Below are 20346 nucleotides of genomic sequence, written 5' to 3'. Positions count from 1 at the left end.
ATATAGCATAAGAGCCCCATCAAGCTTTTTAACATCATCTCAGAGGACACACTCCAACATAGGAGACCAGGTTACCTGAGGGACCATCTCATCCCCAGTATACCTAGTCAGGCAGAGAAGGTATGTTACAGACACCATCTACAAAAGAATGTCAACTGACAGGGCCCAGGAGGAGTGCCTTCTCTGCCATTGCACCTACTTTATGGAACATTCTCCCCTCAGAGATGAGGCGGGCCCCACTCTCCTGGCCTTCTGGAAAGGAGTGAAGACCTGGCTTTGCCAACTCACATGGGGCATGAGATTATAAATATTAGATTTTAATTCTGAAATGCACAAGTTTACTTTATTTATTTATTTATTTATTAAATTTATATGATGCCCATCTCCCCCAGAGGGTGACTCTGGGTGGCTCACAATTAAAATCCAAATGGTAAAAACAGTAAAAATATAAATATCCATATTAAATTAGCTCAAAAATAATTCTACATAAAAAGACTACATACAATTCAAGATGATGGGGGGGGGGAGCAGAATCAATTATCCCACCAGCCAATTCCAACAGTGTGAGCCCCCATCAGGCCACCAGGCCATCTGGCACAGATTTCACATTCTTCTGGAAGGCCATAAGAGTGGGGGCAGACCATACTTCAGATGATAAGTTGTTCCACAGAGTGGGGGCCATGGCAGAAAAGGCCTTCTTTCTAGACCCTGCCAGCCAAAGTTCCTTGACTGGTGGAGTCCGCAACATGCCCATTCTGCCAGACTGAATGGGGCGGGCTGATATAAGGGGGGCGAGACATTACTGAATTGTTGCTTCATTTTTCTTTGTCTAAGTAAATTCATCTGAAAGGCTTGTCTGTAAATTCTCATAAGAAGTAGCAGACAAGATTTCAGGCCCAAATAGGAGATAGATTTAATAACGGTTATATATTTGAACCAGCAGGACAATAAGAATCAATTTAGGCTTAATAAAGCTGTTAGAAAATCTTTGCTTCACATCTGTTAAAAATCATTGTAATGGACAAAACCAAAAGCATGTCCATGAGCTGTTGTGGTTAAGGAATACAATATAATGAAGGTTGCATTCAGACATACAACTGAGCCAACTGGATGATCAAATTAGAAATCATGATTCAAGTTGATTTGCAAAGCCACAGTGTGCTACCATTCCCTTTTTATTGCCAAGAAAACTACATGGATGTATCGTTGAAGTCATCAGGAGTTGGGCTTGACTTAAGGGAATCTTTACCTTTACCTAATTGATTGGGGGGAAGCAAAATAGAAACTTTAGATAGGCCTGTTATAGATTTAGAAACTCAAGCAACAGACTGGATCTTTAACTGTGGTTAGCATCAATAGCAGAAGTGAGCAAGACATAGAAAGTGACAAAACTGGGTTACAATATAGACAGTTGGATGAACAAGAATTTAGATGATTAAAGTGTAGGTTTGGCAAAGTTAGCTGCACAGTTTTGTGCTTTGGTTCAGCTATACTGTTTTTACATATTATTATCTGCAAAGGATAAGAATTGAATTGTAAAAGGTTCTCCTACAGATCGACCCAAAGGACAGTAAAGAGAAAGTGTTCCTTGTTTTTCTAATAACAACAACGTCTCTGATTTTACATATCTGTTTATATTATTTAAGTCAATGAACCAAGATAGACAAATGCAAAGGAAGATTAAAAATCCACACTTAACATTAATGTATTACCAAATGGAAATATATTCATTTTAAAATGCTTAAGATTTCACTGTCTCTTCTGTTACGTTTATAATTATTCTGTAGAAGGTGTTCATGCTTGGTGAAAGGAGCCATTATGCAATAAAAACAATTCTTTGCAACTGGAGTCTGTCTAACATATTGGGTTTTTTTTCCAGTGGTCAAGACCTTTGCTTCACTTCTTATAACTGGATATTACCATCTGCCCTTTGGGGTATTTTTCTCCCTGACACCAGATTTTCTGTCCTGAAACATGAAAGTATTTATCTTTTGTCTCAATCTTATTTCTTTTTTTCAATTTACTCTTCAAAATGTCCTTGCTATTTTTGCCCTCTAGCTGCCTTGGACATAACTTTAGTCAACCAGAACCAGTGGGGTTCATCAGCCTAACTACATCATTGTAGACTAGACAAGAGGAACAGGTAGATTATACTATACCAGATTTTAGAGATTTGTCAGATTTCAGGAATAAAAGAAGATTCATCCAAGTTTGTATGTATGTATGTGTGGGTGTATATATATATGTATATGTATATGTGTATGTGTGTGTGTGTGTATCTTTCAGAATCTCATTTTCCCTTCTCATTTATAAATAAATTTGTGAACTGTTGATTAACCAGCATTAAAAACACAAACTGAACAGAATTATAACTAATCTACAGAGAACCGTGTTTTATCTCCCTGGCATGGGAAGAAGAAAGAGGCAGCAATCCTAATTCAATATCATAAACATTGTTTGAATTCAAACAAAATTTAAGAACTAACGATTCAGACCTTTCCACCTGAAAAGGTAAATATCAGTTCTCTTTTCTCCCCCATTCAAATACTGTAAATCTCTTTCCTTCTTGGTTGCAAAGACATTGTGAATATTTGGGACTTTGGGTTGGAAAAAAAATATGAAGTATATGAACTTCTTGTTGAACCCTAAATATAGTATGGTAGAGCTCCAAGTTATATAATGAAAGGACTTTGCACAACACAAGTCTGTAAGTTTTCTCAGAAGAAAAACTATGGTGATCTCTGGGGTCTACATGTATATGGAAGGGTTGGGGAACTTGTTTTTATCTACTGCAGTTGCTACTATATTATAACTTCTAGTGTTTTTCACCATTGGCCATACTGGCTGGGACTGTTAGAAGTTGTTGTTCATGTCAGAAAGGGAAGTAGGTTCCCAAATAATATATAGAAATGCTAAATAGTAATTACTTTCATAAACTTCCTTTTCCCCATCTTTGGTGGTATCTATGCTCTTCTATTTTTTTTTTTTTTTAATTGGTGTATGTCTAATGTGCCCATTAACCCAAGTTCTCTTGGTGGATTACAAAGCTTTTAAAAGTTACTAAAAACATGAACAAAAAATACAATGAAATAATGAAGTAATAACATGGAGCAAGATAAGCAGCACAAAAAAGTATGAAGCTTGTCAAATCCATTATCCCAAGGTACAACGGACACTTAAATTAAATTGGTCACAAAAATACAATGAAGAAGGCCTTTTTTGATAGGTACTACCATCTTTCATTTGGTGTGATCCTAAAAGAGAGCTTGAAGAGCTTGGGTGGATACATAATGGAAAAACAATCTTTGATTTCCCTAGTTCTGAGTTGTTCAGGACTTTAATGATCAGTATCAAAATCTTGAATTAGACCTAGAGATGGCAATTACTTTGCAGTTCCATTTCAGACTAACTTAAACTTAAATTGTTTTCATGGGTATCCCAATGCACAATACTTTGCAGTAATGTAATTGTGTAATAAAAAAGAAAGATGTTTATTTGGTAGATACATCTCAGTCAGATTTGCTTTTAAGTAAGGGAAGAAACACGGGTAAGGAAAGAATGCAGGCTTACTCTAAAATCCATTCATACATTATTTTTCCAAGATAAATGGATAAAACAGATGACAGTCAGCTATTTCTCCTGCGAGTGGTTATCAAAAGTAATGTCTAGCTGATCTTAAATGGCTTCCCCAGGATAACTTTCATGGGCTCTACTAAAAGAATGGAGATTAAATCAATTTAATTCTGTCATGCTTAGCAGATTGATCACATCACTTTAACTGGCTTCTGGTTTGAAAATGGCTGACCCCACGACAGGAATGTTTAGCTTGCTTCTATGGTAAATGCAAAGCTGAGTAGTGATTCATGGTTTCTCATGCTCCTTGAATGAATCACTTCCCACTGGTTCATGAAATCTGCCCCCCCACCCCGCTTGATGCACCATTGGGACTATCTATTCATCTGCTGTAGCATCATCTAATTTCTCTTTCATTAGGTAGACTAGCCCTGCAGTCAGGTTTGCCTGAATCCTGACATCCCAGCCAAATGCCTTTTTCTGCAGCTCTTTTGAGCTACACTGTCAGAGAAACAGTGTGATACACCTATAAGGAAAGATCTCTCTTTCAAAAAACTCAGGAGCCTTAACCCTCTGGAGTCTAGCATTCACTGAGAATTTGTGTTTTTCAACAGCCTTGGGAAAAAAGTTCCTTCCAGATTATTATGAAACAAAATTGGGCTATTGCAATGCACTCCACATGGGGCTGCCCTTGAAGAGCATTCAGAAGCTTCAGCTGGTACAAAATGCAGCTACCTGGCTTGTAAATAGTGTCGGCTACTTGGCACATATAACACCACCACTTCGGGAGCTGCACTGATTGCTGGTGTGTTTTCTTGGATGAGTCACATTATCATTCAGACAAACCCACATAAGAGACTTGAACTTATGTACTTTGGCTTATCTAAATTCATCCTAAAGGTTTTGTTCATCAATGTCGGCCACCTTTCACACCCTTAAATAATCAAAATATACACCCACAGATGGTGTTAGGTTGATGTGAATATTTTATTAACATAATTGTGTCCCTACATACTTTATTTTGGACTTGAAAAATTGATAGTACAAGTCATGTAAGTCTTAGTTTAGAACTGAATTGGTTAGGAAGGCAATATATGTGACATTCAAATTAGCTTCTATTTTGTAGGCAGTATTGTGCCAATAGATATTTCAATGATCATAGTATTAGCTACCAGATTTTAGAACTGAGAACAGTGAGAACTGCAGCGTAAATTCTAAAACAGATTTAAAATAGCTAGAAAGAAAGAAGACTCCAGTTAGATCTGGAGAACTTTCCCATCAGTGTTACATATATACCTAGGCAGTACTAATTAAACATGGAAACGAATAACAAAAAATTGCAAAAGAAGATAGATAATCTACTATGGTTCTAGAAATATAAATTCAGAAGATTATTGGAAAAAGTCAAAACAAATGGCTTATTTGTAATTTGTTTTGCTTATATTTTATTCTCACAACCAGGCCTTTAAGAGAAGATGTCAAACAGCAGCAGCCGCTGCCCTCTGAGCACCAAAGGCATACTTAATGCCTTTTTACTTATTACTCAGAGATGTTTGGAGTTTCTCCTTTATCTTACCTCCTTGAAGCCAGACGCTACTTCTGTCTATGCTTTTTAGTTGAATGTATTTATTTATTGAATCAGCATTCAGATGCAACAAATAGGTCTGGATCCTTTGAACTCACACAAGAGTCTGCTATCTCTTTTGTTCATAAATTTAAATCTAATGTTTAACTTTGCCTTGTGCTTTGATTTTCCTCTGTATGATCCTTGTGAGGTCTGCATGAATGCAACCATCATAGTTACTTTAAGCCTGGAGAATGCACCTTTTCTCTGATTCCAGTAAGCTCATAGAATGACTTAAAGGCTTTACTATCACATGCTGTGAAAGAAAGGCAGTTGAAAGAGGTGTTTCCTTGAAATAAAGAGGAAGAGTTAGAGTTGTATGTGTGAAAAGGAGGGGGAAAACAGGATAGCAGAAGATAAGCGAGTGTACAGAATGAATGAAGGTGAAAGACTTCGCAGTTACAAGAACTGGGAACTTGCCTCCTACATGGGCTGATGCTGTTGGTGATAAAGCTATACTTTAGTCAGTTTAGGTGGGCATTATGAGGTGTTGCACTCATGCATATATTATGTTGGAAAGGAAGGACTAACTGTGATTTCCCAGTCCTGTGCACAGTCAACTAGGACCAAGTAATTCAGGCAAAGAGGGAACATCTGTTCAGTTGGTCCATCCATGAGTCCATAATCAGATCTTTAAGTCTGGGACTTGGCAAATGTAGAGCATGATTTTAGCTTAGAAAGATTTACCTTGATCCCAAGTTCACCTGGACAAAGGGAAATGGTTATCTGAAAATGAAGTTCTTCTCCTTCTACAGTAGAGGGGAAGCAAACAGTTCCTTAGATAAGGAACCTACCAATAGCTCAGATAGTCTGAGAATAAAGGGTGGCTTGTACTTATGTGGTATATGGAAATTGTTGCATATGGAACTGTTCACTCATTGGAAAGATAATAAAGATATGAACTTGGTCAGCCAAATAACTGTGTTGTTTGCAGGCTACATTGGCAGTACGCTGTACCTTATCAGAGATACTGAATTTTCATTCCCGGTCTAACCAGGTTCATGGACACATGATGAATTTGGCAGCCCTAAATGGTGGTCATGTTTCTTAGCTTGTCTCCAAAGGTCGAAACATCTTCCAAAACATTGGAGATGTTTAGTGAATGGAGTCTCAATCATTTTATCATGTGGAAAGAGTGAGAGGATCCCCATTAGTGTCATCCACCCACTGTCATCCACTCACTGTGTTGGTGTAACACTACTGAGGACAGGTTTCATATTATTTCAGTGATGCTGTAAATTTTTAGTGGAGAAATTTCCTTAATCTCAGTTTGAGCATTCAGTTGTGAAGGTGAGCACAGGCTTTTATATGATGCTGTTCCCTGCTGATTTGATAATGACAGTAGACAAATATAAAGCAAACCTCACTAGAACACCTTTTGTGATACAATCTGAGATTTTTAATAATCCAAAGGTACTAACCACTGATGAAAAAAGAAAAAAAGCTTTCTCTTCCAAGGTTTCTCTTCTTTAAAGCCTTATGGGGGGATTGCTAAGGAGAGAAAAATATTCATTATTCATGAATAGAAGATAAAGAATCCCAGTGGTTCTTTCACTGGGGAACAATACCATATTTCATGAATTCCAATCACTAACAGGAATTTCAATGGGGTGGAAAATAATAATGTTATTTTTTTCTCTAGTCTCTGAGACAGGAGTGTGCTAGTTTTTCCAGACCAGGGGCCACATGTAGCTCTTAAGTGGTATGCTAGAAACCAGAATGCAACCAAATTTTATTTCGATTTCATTTATATTTGCATTTGATTAAAATTGTACATAATGTGATTTTTGTCTGGTCAAGTATATAATTGTAGGGTTGTGGAAAGCATTGAAAACGTATTTGCAACTGGCATTAACATGAATGAATCACTTCTCTAAAATTTATTAAAGCAGCCACTACCTTTGTGAGGCTTGTAGAATTTCTTCAAATGCTCTCCCCAGTTGCCTACGTGTAGACAACACATCCACTGGGAACACCAGTCAAATGGCTATGCATTCACATAAAAGCACAGCCCTCTGGGGACAGCCTTCCCAGCAAATTTATGAGCCTGGTGAAGACATGGTTGCTTTAAGGATCTCAAGAGAAGGGCTTTGTTCACCACTACAATTTTGTGCAATTTTCAAAGCAGTGTTTGCTCTGAAAATGATTTTGAAGTGCTTCAGACTACTCACAAGTCTGAATATAACACCCCTGTGCTTTTCATTAAAGCAGTTGGTCCCCCCTCCCGGGGTCCATGCAATCCTGAATTACTTTCAGGCTGATGCAGAGGTGGCTTGTTCATGTGAATTCTCAATCACTCCTTTGGAATCATTAATGCACAGCATTAATATTTACCACTTTTTCTTCCTTTGTCCCTTCCAATATTACAATTTGATAATTTCTACTGTTCCCTGGGGGCTGTGACAAAGTTTTTTGTTTTTTGTTTTGGGTGGGGCATATATAATCACAGAGTTTTAGGTTGTGCATTTCTACTACCAAGCTAGTATAGAATTCAGTTTCAAAAATGTTAGAGTGTGCCAAGAGATATGAAACAATATTTTGCCCATATTTCAACCTTTTGCAGTCTAATCCTCAGCTATATAAGGAGCTGAATCCTTACTTCCTATCCAGAATTATCCTCAGAGGGGATTCAAAGGAGGCCAGATGAAGAAAGCAGCATCATACCATTGTAAAAAATCTCCATCCTTTTTGTACAAGCATCATGAAATAAAAGGGGCTGAGTTTGCAATATGGCAGCATGAGATTTCATCAGTTTGATGAAACTGTAGGATCCTGGTGGGCACCTTGCTTCCTATCCTATATCATCCAGTTCTAAACCTTGGAAATACATTTCATTCTTAGTCTATGGGAAAAACAGTCAAAAACAAAGGGCAGCAAGAATTTCAGCACATCGGTTGTCACGAAGTACTTTCCTATGGATGTTGGTTTATTTTTGGTCAGAGACTAAGAGGAAACTAGGGCAGCTGTGAGATGGTGACATGGAACAGAAAACAACAATGACATTAGTAGCCTCTGTTACCTGCAGCTACAAAATACAAGTGCAAACTCCTTTTCCAAACCTTTTCAAAGTAATTAAAAACCACTCTGGGAATGATACACAAGAACAAAGGCCTCTTTTGCAGAGGACGAAACCTTTGGAGGAAATTGAAGAACACATTTTAGTGCCAAAGTATAGAAGAGTAATTGCACAAAATGCCCTAATATGCTGATTTGTGGGATGGGGGGAGGGAGTTAAATCCTGAAGATATCCAGGTCTTTGAATCAAAGAACTTTGAATCTCGCTATGAATTTTACCCCTCTATTTCCCAATGTGCAGTGATATCCTGGTGATTGTGCTGATACAGAAGACCAGAGAGTTAGACTGTAATGGACTCCTTTATATTATATGCCCTTATATTATGTAGATCTGATACAGTGTTTAACTTATGACCTGCCCACCTAATTGCTAACTGTATGGAAATCTACTGTAGCTTGGTAATTGCCACCATTAATTTGTTCTTGGCATGAAGCAATAGTGCTTATAGCTTGGCTTTATTTTCCAAACTTTGCCGAAAGAGCAATTTAGCAATTAATGAGGGGTTACAGAAGAAGTTTCAGAATAAAATTATAGGCATTGCTTGTTGATGTTAAAAATACACTTTCGGGGATAATTTTTAATTCTGGATCATTCTGCCTTGCTGTATTTTTAAATGCCAGAAAGAATGTGCCTTTAGTCTTCATTTTCATTAAAATATATGACTGAGTTTGTTTTTCCTACTGTGCTGCCATAAGATGTGCATTTCTTTTTCTAGTTAAGAAAAAGTAATTTTGGGGATTTTGTCGTCGTCGTTGCAACCAGCGTAAAAATATAAAATTAGACTTTGTGAGTTGAATATCAAGCTTCCTGAACCTGGGAGTTCAGCACTGTACAGCATTCTCCCCCCACCTCCACTTTTTTTTCAGCCTTGTGTATATAATTTAGGTAACAAGCCTATGAATACTAGGGGAAGAGCCCTAATGAAGCTAAGTAAATATAAACATCATCATATTAAACATGTACTTCTGATTGACTCTCTACTTGACGGAAAAATTCTACATTCTTTTCCCTTGTCCTGATGATCTTGGGGTCTATCTCAAGAGGTTGATTTATCTTCTCAGAGCTGGGTCCTATAGTTCTTTTGTTTGTTGTTGTTCTTGTTGTTTACTTTGGCTCATACAATTCAGTCATTAGAGAGAACAAACATTTTTATGGTGTGGTCCCAAGTTCTATTTTTGACGACATTAAAATGTTATATAAATTTTGGAAACTGGGCTTTATATATACTTCTCTCTGATTCTGAATCCAGGGTTAAAACCAGAAGAGAAGCATGGGGAAGGGGAGGAGGGAAGGAAAGGAAGGGTCCAGATGCTATGGGGGATTCTGAGTACAAAAAACTTATTCTACCATGGAGTAATCCAATTAGGCTTAGGCATCTTTAGTATCCTGCAAGAGATGGAATGTTGCTTGTCAACTGAAAAATATTAAAGGGAAAAGTCTGTATGCGTGTTCATTAAGGGGATGACAAGGAATGAATTAGGCCGTCTGAATTACTTTCAATGTATGAAAAACTGCAAGGTTAGATGGCTGATGGGGATCTCCCATCTGGGGACCTACTCTGGCCTGTAATCTTTGGCTGATGTCTCTCTCTTCTCCTTCCTCAAAATCTTGTCTCCTAAGCCCTGTCTTCTCTGTTCTATTCTTGAACATTTCAGCTTCCCACTCCTATGCTATAGACCAGTGTTTCCCAACCTTAGCAACTTTAAGATGAGTGGACTTCAACTCCCAGAATTCCCCAGCCAGCCAGAATTCTGGGAGTTGAAGTCCACTCATCTTAAAGTTGCTAAGGTTGGGAAACACTGCTATAGACCTTTGTGGAGAAGAGCTGGTTAGTCTATAGTGGCAAAAAAACCAGAAGGAGTTTGGCAGCACCTTTTCCAACTAACAAATTGTGAACTGTGAGCTGCAGCTGTTGATGTGAGCTCCTGATTTATTGCCACTGCTATGTTAGTGGTTGAGCATATGCTGCAACATTTGTTAGGCTTAGGAGTGATACTCTGCCCTTAAGATATAAACGCAATGCTAAGGGGCACATGAAAAGATGGGGGGATATCCCATGGCCAGGTGGCAGAACATTGACTTAGAGCAGCAAAGTACATTCTTCAGTATATACCAGGCTGGGCCATCAAGATTTCTCCATAGAAATACACTGGAGCAGATTTCATTGGTGCCCTGATGCTATTTCCTTAAGAGCTTAAATTAGCTTACACACTATTTGGGTTAAATTGGGGCGATGAAAAACAGAACAGATCATACTTACAAGCAAAACAATCTAACTGAGAAAACCTCCAGATGACGTGGTAAGGATTACTCCCTCGCCTTTGATATGTGTAATTTGTCCTCCATCTGTTCCTGTAATTTACTTAGCTAGGAGCTGATTTACTTAGCTAGGAGCAACTTTGGCCAAGACTATCTCTTAACATCCTTGTAACAGCTTCATCTGGCCAGGAGATTAAAGTTTCATCTTCAGGTTATGGCTTGGATGGGTTTATATTCTAGTATTTTCAACAGGCCAACCAACTCTTTGGAATGTAGATAAGAAGAAATGTAGTGCAGTGCTTAAAAATACTGGACAGTTTTGATTTCCAGCATGTACTGGTCCTTTTTACTTTTGAGAAAGGTTCTCAAGGTTGAAAGTTAAAAGGGTCACCTCATTCACTGAGGTGAACCTTTTAACTGAAGATGCTAGGAAGTGACCCTGGGAATTTGGGCATGTAAAGATGGTACCCTGTCCCTGACCCTCCATTGGGTTACTTGGCTTGAGCCTAGCAAGTGATTGATATCTCTAGGAATGTCAGAAGCATTAAAAAGAGGTCCTTGCACAGGCCAGCACCAGAACTGTGCTTACTTGCAATATCTCTCTTTTTTCAGTACTGTATATTTCTTTAGATGCTTCTCCTTCTTAACAATATAGACTATTTGGGCCTGAAATGTCTGTCTAGGACCACAGAATGTCATGCCTGAGTTGGGTTCAGAATCAGTTTTCCATTTCAGGTTTTAATTCCTAGATCACCAAATCTCAGACTTTGATTTCAGTCGACCTTTAAAACTTGTTACCTAGACATTTGTAGTAGGGCCAGTATGCACACATAATAAAATTCCTTGTTGAGGTCCAATACCTGAAAAAGGCATATAAGATATAGCTCCTCTCCTCTCCTCCCCTCCACCCAAACTAAATTATATGCAAACACTACCATCAGTAGGCTAAGATTTTTTGATATGAAAAAGAAGGAAAAATATATTCAGTGGGAAAACTCAATGAGTCCCTTACATGCACCTTGAAAATGAAAATGGGTCATCTTAAAGTTAAGGAAGGAGGCTATTCTTGTCTAAGGATCTCAAAACAGGGTTTTCCAAGACGTTCTGAATTATACAAAGCTTTCTTGAGAGGAATAAGTAGGCTGTGGTGCAGCCAGCCATGTCTGCTCTAAATCTGCATCTTGACTGGAGACAGCTCTTCTTTTGGTTATTAAAACATTTATAAACGTTTCTCATTTGTATAATCAGAAAGCCATTCACTGCATTACCAAGGTGCCATGTTAAAACAACAACAACAACAAAGTAATAATTAGAGGAAGTTTGGTAGCTAGCAAAAAAGGCAAGAGGGAGAACGAACCTTGAAATATTATGCACGGGAGTAACTTGTTGCTGGAAAAGAAATGTAAAAGGTAGTGTTTAGACGGGTGCCTGCAAATGAGCAAAGCACAGTTATCAAGGAATAAAGAGTACTGAACTCAGACTTTTGAGAAATGCACAGAAAGGCAAGAAAAATTCTGAACTACCATTTGCACAGTGTGAGAAATTCACATTTCTGATCATAGTAGAGCGAGTTTGTGTGTGCGCATGTATATATGTGTGTGTGAATTTGTTGATCTAATTCATCAGCACAGACTTATAACAGTTTGAAAACTTGGCCGTAGAAAACTAATTACATCTTTTATGTGGGATGCTCAAAAGATGTCATTCAAACCATGTAAATCTGTCTGTCTAGTCCTGTGGAGAGTTCTAGTGTAAGCAATTGTCTGCACATTACTGTTATTTTTAGGGCTTTTTGATGGAAAGTGGACTTTCATAATGTAATCCACATTTGAAATTTGTTCAAATAATGCTTTTCATCTTGCTTTGGAGTTATGGAAGCTGTGACATTTACTTTAAAAACTCAAGCATGTTATCTTATCTAGGAGAAAGATGAGATAGACAGCAACTGTCTTATACAAGTGTCACAATGTGGGGAAGGACAACTTTCATCTAGTATAGAACAGGCATATTTTGGTTTCCTCCCATACTGATAGGTTAGGAATCTAAGTTTCTCATTTATCTCATTTATAAAGAAGCATGCAAGTGTGGGAGGCTCTTCCCCAAACTGAAGCAAATAAAATCCTCAGCCATAACCACTTCCTGAGTTCAGCTGATTCTGACACGGAGAGGATCCTGCTGCAGAGGTGTTGAAAATGAGGACCTTGGGGAAAAAAAGTTTGCTGTTGTAATCTTAATTCAGCAAGTGAGTTAAGGGAACAAGTGTTCAAACTTTGTCCTTGAAAGGATAAGCATCCTGCCTGCATGGACAAATCTGTTCATTTTGTTGTTGTTTTGTTAAAGTTTTTTTTTAATTTCAAATTCTTCCAGTCCTTCTTTTAGAGAAATTGAGTTTTTGATCAGCAATTAAAGTATCTATACATTAAATGAGAAGCTGTTAAAATTCATGCATGCATACATACCCAATTCTCTTCAAGTTAAGCAACAGTATGCCAAGTGCAGGAAATATGTAAGAAGTAGCAAGCCAAAGAAATTAAAAGCATGGCATAATGGGAAAAAAAAGGAAATGTTGTTGGATCTACAGGTAGTCCTCATTTAACAACCACAATTGTGACTGGGAACTCTGTCACTAAGTGATGCAGTTGTTAAGCAAGACATCACGTGACTGTGACAGGCTTATGACCTCACTTCCGCCGTGGTCATTAAGTGAATCAACTGTGGTCATTAAGCAAGAAATCACGTGACAGTGATTTGCAATTTCACTGCTGGCTTCTCCATTGACTCTGCTTGCCAGAAGCTGGCTGTGAAGCGTGCAAATGCAATCACATGACAGTGGGACACTGCAACTGTTGTAAATGGCCACTGGTTGCAAAGTGCCCAAATCTTGATCACATGACCACAGGGATGCTGCAACATTTGTAAGTGCGAGGGCTGGTTGTAAAGTTACTTTTTCAGTGCCATCATAATTTTGAACAGTCTCTATACAGGGCAGTTGTTAAGCAAGGACTACCTGTAGCCTACCTCAACACTACTCTCTATACCTCTCCGTATCTTTCAATCCTTACAGGCTGTCTTTATTTTCATCACGTCCAAATACTTCACTAATATACTGTATTAGTGTAGATATAGTTTATGGTCTTGGTGTCAACTGTGTTTAGTTATATTTCCCTTCCTTTGTTTTATCCCCTGCCTTCCATTTTTATTGCTTTTTATTTTTATTGTCAGCTTCAATCACAATACTCCATCTGCCAATTTTGACCCCATACCCACCTCCCCAGACACTGCTGCTGAAAAAAGTTTCTGGACTTTTATAACTTGACAGAAATCTTAAAAATATGTGGTATTTTTCTTTGAAATGGAAATTAATGGATAGTAGCTATTTCTGGGTATGAGGTTCTACAGATAACCCCACCTCTTGAGGGGGAGGTCTTGTAGCTTCTAGTATGACACCCTGACAAATTAACACCTATAGCTTTCTAGTCTGAGAATGGAAGCAAATAAGAAGGAAGGTGTATCATTGATACAACTGACATTTAATATTACGAATGATCATTTATTGTATTATCTCCCAAACTTCCCCCAAAGATCTTAAGCTGACATGCATTTAATTTCAAAATAGCCTTCTAAAGATAGAGTAAACTGATGGGGTTTGGCCCATGATTTTCCTGGGTTACAGATCAGTGAGAATGGATTTGAACTAGATTTTCCAAAATTAGTCTAGGATTCTAATCACTACACCTGATTTCCTTTGATATTAAAGGTGGAAGAACCTTTTAGGTTAGAGAAAGCATGTTCTGTCTTCATTCCTTTATTTATTAAGGATATTCAAAAACACTTCACAGAGTCTTAAAATAAAATAAAAATGCATGCAAAATGCATAAACTGAAGTAGGAAGAAACTGAAATGTATCTTGCAGAAAATTTACAGCTGATATAGCAATTAAAGTAATTTTTATATATGCATGTTTTAAGAATTCCTTATTATATTTCTGAATATGTTTTCTCAGTCATTCTGGTCTTTTGCATAGCTGTGTAATTAAGGCATACACTACACATAGGAAAATATTTACAACATTTCTAGAAAAAACATACTGCTTAGGTTCAGAACAGTTCCAAGAACTGCTCGCTTGTGGTTTTCAGTATCACGAAAACCACACATGAGAACTTGGTAATTCAAGCGACAGACAGGCAGAGGAGCCATTATAATTATAGAAGGAACCTTGTAATGGCTGCTTTTCAGTAGCTTCTCTCTCATTTCTCATCATTTTCTCAAAGGTTAATATTTACAGTGAAAATATCCGTGCTTGGTTCCTCATGTTTATAGAGTTTCTTTGAAATTATTTTCAAATTCAAGTAGCATTTTTTCCATGATTGGGGAATGCTTTTAGCAAGCTTGCTTTGTTTGCTTGTAGTCCACCTACAACACTGGATCCAGTCCTTTCCTTCATGTGGACCATTATATTATCATCAAAAACTTTCCCAAATCATCGTGGGGATTGGAAACATGGAGCTGCCAATGCAGCGACATACATAACCCCATAGATACATTGTATCTCAAATGATATCAACTTTTGGAAGAGCTCACTGGCTTTGCTTGGAGTCTCACAAGATTTGGAGCAAAAACATCAGCAAGTTGGGAGATGGGTGATCTAGTGAGACTTTAGCTCAGTGTTTCTCAGCCTTGACAACTTTAAGATGTGTGGACTTCAACTCCCAGAATTCCCCAGCCAGCATGGCTGGCTGGGGAATTCTGGGAGTTGAAGTCCGCACATCTTAAAGTTGTCAAGGCTGAGAAATACTACTTTAGCTACTACAAAATAATGTTTGGTATTGGTACCTGCAGTACCTTTTTAGACTGAGGATTGTCTGTGTGCCATAGATTGTGAACCATTGACTAGAATGTTACAAAAAAGTTCAGAAAATATAAAGTGCAAGTAAATGGGGCTCCCTTCACCATGCAACTTACTAAGAAAAATGTTTAAAATCATCCTACATATCAAGTGAAATTCAGTTTCTAAAGGCTCAGATTCATTCCCTTTTCTCATGTTGTGACCAGTGTTTGGGTTTTTAAAAGCCACCTTCTCCTTCAGGCTTATATATATACAATCATTCACATTTATTAGGCTTTACTTTAAAGTTCAGGGTTTTTTTCTTAGAACTTAAAATGTTGCAAGGGAGGAAAGGGGTGGTGGCAATTGGATTGGCTAATCAGCATTCTCACAGATGACGCTAGCGTGGTGCCTGTCAGTTAGGTCAATCAGTCAATGCTCTGTTTCCTCTGGAAAGAGGAAGAGCTAAGAAGGCTCAAATACTACGCATTTGCGCACTAGGGTGTAGGAAATTTATTTTTCATTTTGCTAAGTCATTTGTGGATGACTAAATGTTGAAACATCTTTTTCAGAGAACCACAGGGGTGAAATGTGGGGATAAATGATGTCCATCATCCCGGGCCTGATATTTCCTTGTGGTAGCTGCAGTTCCATCTCCAGGTGAATTCTTCAAAAGTAGATTTAGAAAGGGTTTCCAGCCCACATCTGATTGACTCACATTACCTTTTCCAGTGAAACTCCTATGTACAATACTGTGTGAAGATGTAGCATTGTCCATAAAAGTATTGTATGCAGTGTGGGTGAAAGACAGACAAATAACAAGAGGTTGTCAGCCACAGAAAGTGTCGTCATCATCATCATCATCATCATCATCATCATCATCATCATCATCATCATCTTTATTATGGTCACGGACCAGAATTACAAATAATAATACATTATAATATATTGAAATACATTAAAAATACATGAAATAAAATGAACAGCACATGATAATATATATACAGATTGGTGGGGTCACCTGTGGGCAGTCAAAATCTGCCTAATTCTGCAGACAGTATAACAAAATTTAGCTACGTGCAGGGAAACTAAATCATTCTGATCAGATAGCAACAACTGGACATAAAAAAGATCAGAATTACCTGGGTATTTTATCAGATAAGGAGTTATTAGATGGTTTTGTGAGTCCTTATAAAAAAATACAGTATAACAAGACATCTGCTATAGTTTCAATAGCCCCTTGTCCACAGGGGCACAATCTCAGCTCATATGGGACTTTTTTGTATCTGCCCTCCAAAACTGCTGTAGGAAGAGCATTGCAGCATGCTAGAGTTAGTGCCCTCCAAAATTTGGGGACAGTGATGTAATTTAGGTATCTTGCTGACTTGTAAGAAAAGGCTTGCCTGCTCAAAAAAACATTTTTAGGCAAAGTGGACTGCCCCTGCTGGACTTCCAGGTCTTTGATACGCTATTTGAATTCACTGAGTGCACGCTCGTAGCCCATCATTAGGAATGCCTCACTAGAGAAGCTGAGATGTTGAAGTTTTTGTAAAATAGGCCTGAACCATACTGATTTATAGTTATCATTGATATGGAAAGAACCCAAACCTGTGGGGAAAAACAGTAGTTTCAACCAATGTGCTATAATACAAGTCCATGAGCCCGTTTTGACTTTGGACAATCCTGATTCCCTCCTTAGTGCTACATTTGGGATACAAGGGGCTACCTGAAATATGGGTCTTAAGAATTTGGACTGAACCCTTTCCAGAGGTGTAAAGGAAGGATAGGGTCAGAAAATATCTCTACAGTCACCAATACTTCAGAACACATGCAGTAGATGTTCAAAGTCCTCCTGTTAGGCTTAAAACTTACACTTTGCAGCTTTCAACTCACCTCTGGTGAACTCATTATTTGAATCATTCAGATTCTCCTTTCACAGATTGCGCTAATGGCACAAGAAATTCCAATCTGTTGGTTTCTTGATGCTCTCTGAGCTTGGTTGTTTGCTTGCAGATGTTTCATTATCAGGCTTGGTAACATCATCAGTGTGAGGAAGAGAGGCATTTACAGGCTGTTTATATATAGTGGCTTGTCCTACCAGTTTTGGTGGAGGTGGGGCTTCCTCCTTAATGGTTCTTTGACTAGGTAATGTTTCTTCCATTATTGTTTATCTGGTGCTGTTTCTTGCTTATCTAGGTGTTGGTTGTTGGAGGGAATGTGTTCCCAGCTGTTTGTTTCTTTCCTAGGCTTTTGATTGTATCTTTTAAATAGTATGTAAATGGGATTTATTTTCAGTGTCTATTGATGGCTGATTTGTTTGAATGCTAAGCATCCAGGAATTCCCTACCATTTTTGGATTTGTCTTGATCTAAAATGTTAACAGTTTCCCCATTGAAATTGTGGTTGAGTCTGTCTCTGTGTTGTGAAACTAAGGCATTTTCATCATGTCTTCTGATTGCCAGTTGGTGTTCATGGATGCGCTCTGCTAGTCTTCTGCCTGTCTGTCCTACATAGTGGTTATTACAGTTCTTACATTGTATGTTGTAGATGACTCCTGTTTTTTTCTTCTTGGGCTACAGGTTCTTTTGATTTACTTAAAATGTTTTGGAGGGATTTTGTTGGTTTCTGTGCTACCATGATGCCGAGTGGTTGTAGTACTCTGTTGGATGTTCCTAGAATTACTTCTCAGAAGCATCACATATAGCAAGGGCAAGAAACATTGGAGGCTGTGAGTGACGTATAGATATGGATGATCTCAACTACATGAGACCATGATGCAAAACTGGTGAGGCAATCTCACATGCATGGAGGGAGCTAGGATTTTCACTTACTTTCCCACACTTTGAGAAGTAATTTGGGGGGGCAGAGATGTTGCTTCGATTTTAAAAATTTCTTTTAGGATTTCTACAATATTTCAATGTGTTTTTCATGTTCCCCAAATGGTGGGGAAATATATTGTCAGTGTTTACAATAGTTATCCAAGGGAGTTCTGAGGGCTGCAAAAAGAGGTGGCCATGAATTAGTGGCTTAGGCTGTCTACCTCTGATATATATATAATATACCTGACACATAATACACAATTGAAAATGAAGGTGAAACCACCCTCACTTTTAAAGGCACCACCCTAGATTTGTAAATCTTAACCTACTTTTTATTTATATTCATTTCTATTTCTACCTCAAGCCCTTCTCTCACTTTCCATGCAGTGTTATTGCCTTTGCCAGCTAAAATATTATCCAGCCTTATTTGGAAAGGGGAAGAGTGGAAAGAAAATAAATAAAAACCAATTTTTTCAATTGTTCCACTTTTGCTGTACTCCTTGCTGTGAAATTGCATTCATTTTAATTAAGGTGCCTTGGCCTTGCAGCACGTGTCTGGATTATATGAGAGAGAGAGATGCATGAGGTAGAGGGGGTAAAGGAGTTTATTCACTAAGCAAGTTTTTTTTTTTTTTCCTGCAGACTCTTAACACTTTAATTATTTTTCAGAGGTGTTTACTGGGGCTGGGGAGAGAAATAATCACAGATGGTGAATTCATGGAAGAATGTTTCTATAAATAGTGCATGAAATAGTTACAAATTATTTCTTGTTAATTCAGGAAGCTAAATATGTGTACTGGCATTCCACTTTACACCCCACACATCTAACTCAAAAAGTAGTTCTTTAGTTTATATTTGAAAATACAGGTAATAACAAAACAGCAGCAATAACAACAGTGATGGAACTTCTCCCCAGGGGCATATAATGTATTCTGCAAAGAGATGTGAAAAAAAAGGGGTGGGGGTTACAATTTGTTTTTAATTAGACCAGTATGAGGTGGCTGTGAATTGTCTCAATGAGGTACTTCTTGCTACCTAGACAAGATGCTCTGGGTCATCTCACAGTATCCACCAACACTTATGATAACCAAAGTATCCTTTAACAGTTCCAGTAGTTAACCCATAGTCAGATTATGCATATCTTTGAGGGAGATGTTTTGCTTTCACTCTTTGGGGTGAGGAGATTGTGTGGCATCTTCAATGGAATTGCTTTGCTTGAACTTTTGCCAATCTGCACAACTCTTATTTTAATAAAGATAAAAAGCAAGACTAGTGTTGTTATTAAGAAGTTACCAGCCATTGATCTGGCTGCTGATATGATACCAGGCCTGGAAAATAAGTAGGGCTACAAAGCTAAGCATATCTACCGTTCTCATTTTTTCTCTACAATAACCAAGAGATAGGTTGGGCTGAGAGACAGTGACTAGTCCAAACTCACCCAGAAAGTTTCTGTGGCCAAGGATGGACAAAGCCTGGGTCTCCCTGGTGCCACTCCAACTCCTTAACCACCACCCCCACACTGACTCTCAAAATGCTCAAGAGAATAAACACAAGACATTTTCACATCCTTACACTGCAGATGTGCAAAAACCTCTTAGCCATATAAAAGCTTTCAAAACTTTTTTCTTCCCTCTCAAAATGAATGAGAATGGGTACAGGGAATTATTTTTTGGCTGCATGCTACAATATATACAATAGAAGTCCATAAAACGTTCAAATGAGGATTTATATACTATAGAGATGAAAGCTCTGTTCATCTGGTACAATGAAGATATAGACAGTTACTTCTTCCTCTCACATCACTATAGCTACTAGTTCTGATTTTTCCTTCTCTACTTATTGGCATAATATCTGAAATGAACATCTTATTGTACTTGATTAGAGTATTTGGTTGACCTTTGTAGGAGACAAGGTGCTAGAATAGATTATCTTTGACAATGGATGGAAAAGAATTGCAGGAGAGTTTCCATTGAACTTTGATGTGGGCATTCAGTTCCCAGTGGACTTCAGAGTGATGTGAGGTCTGGCATGCATTCAATTTTTGCTGATCAAAAATAAGCTACAACCAATTTTGGGAAAAAAAAAAAAGACTGCTTCTGAAAGATACAAAAAAAATGTTAAATTTTTAAAAAGCCTACACTGGGGAAAATTGTGTTTAAAATACCTCCAT

General features: G+C 37.9%; 1 long non-coding RNA gene across 9 annotated transcripts in view; it reads left to right on the top strand.

The window, feature by feature from the left end:
• The window catches only part of LOC112541514 (uncharacterized), a 220299-nt gene that overhangs the window by 100234 nt on the left and 99719 nt on the right, over nt 1-20346 (top strand). The gene's annotated exons all lie outside the window — the stretch shown is intronic.

This window comes from Python bivittatus, unplaced genomic scaffold (assembly GCF_059951505.1).
Source record: "Python bivittatus isolate LINGU-HERP-01145 unplaced genomic scaffold, Pbiv_v1 ctg000330_np1212, whole genome shotgun sequence".
NCBI lineage: Eukaryota > Metazoa > Chordata > Lepidosauria > Squamata > Pythonidae > Python > Python bivittatus.
Note: the sequence above shows the minus strand (reverse complement) of the source record. Positions and strands in the feature narration are given on the sequence as shown.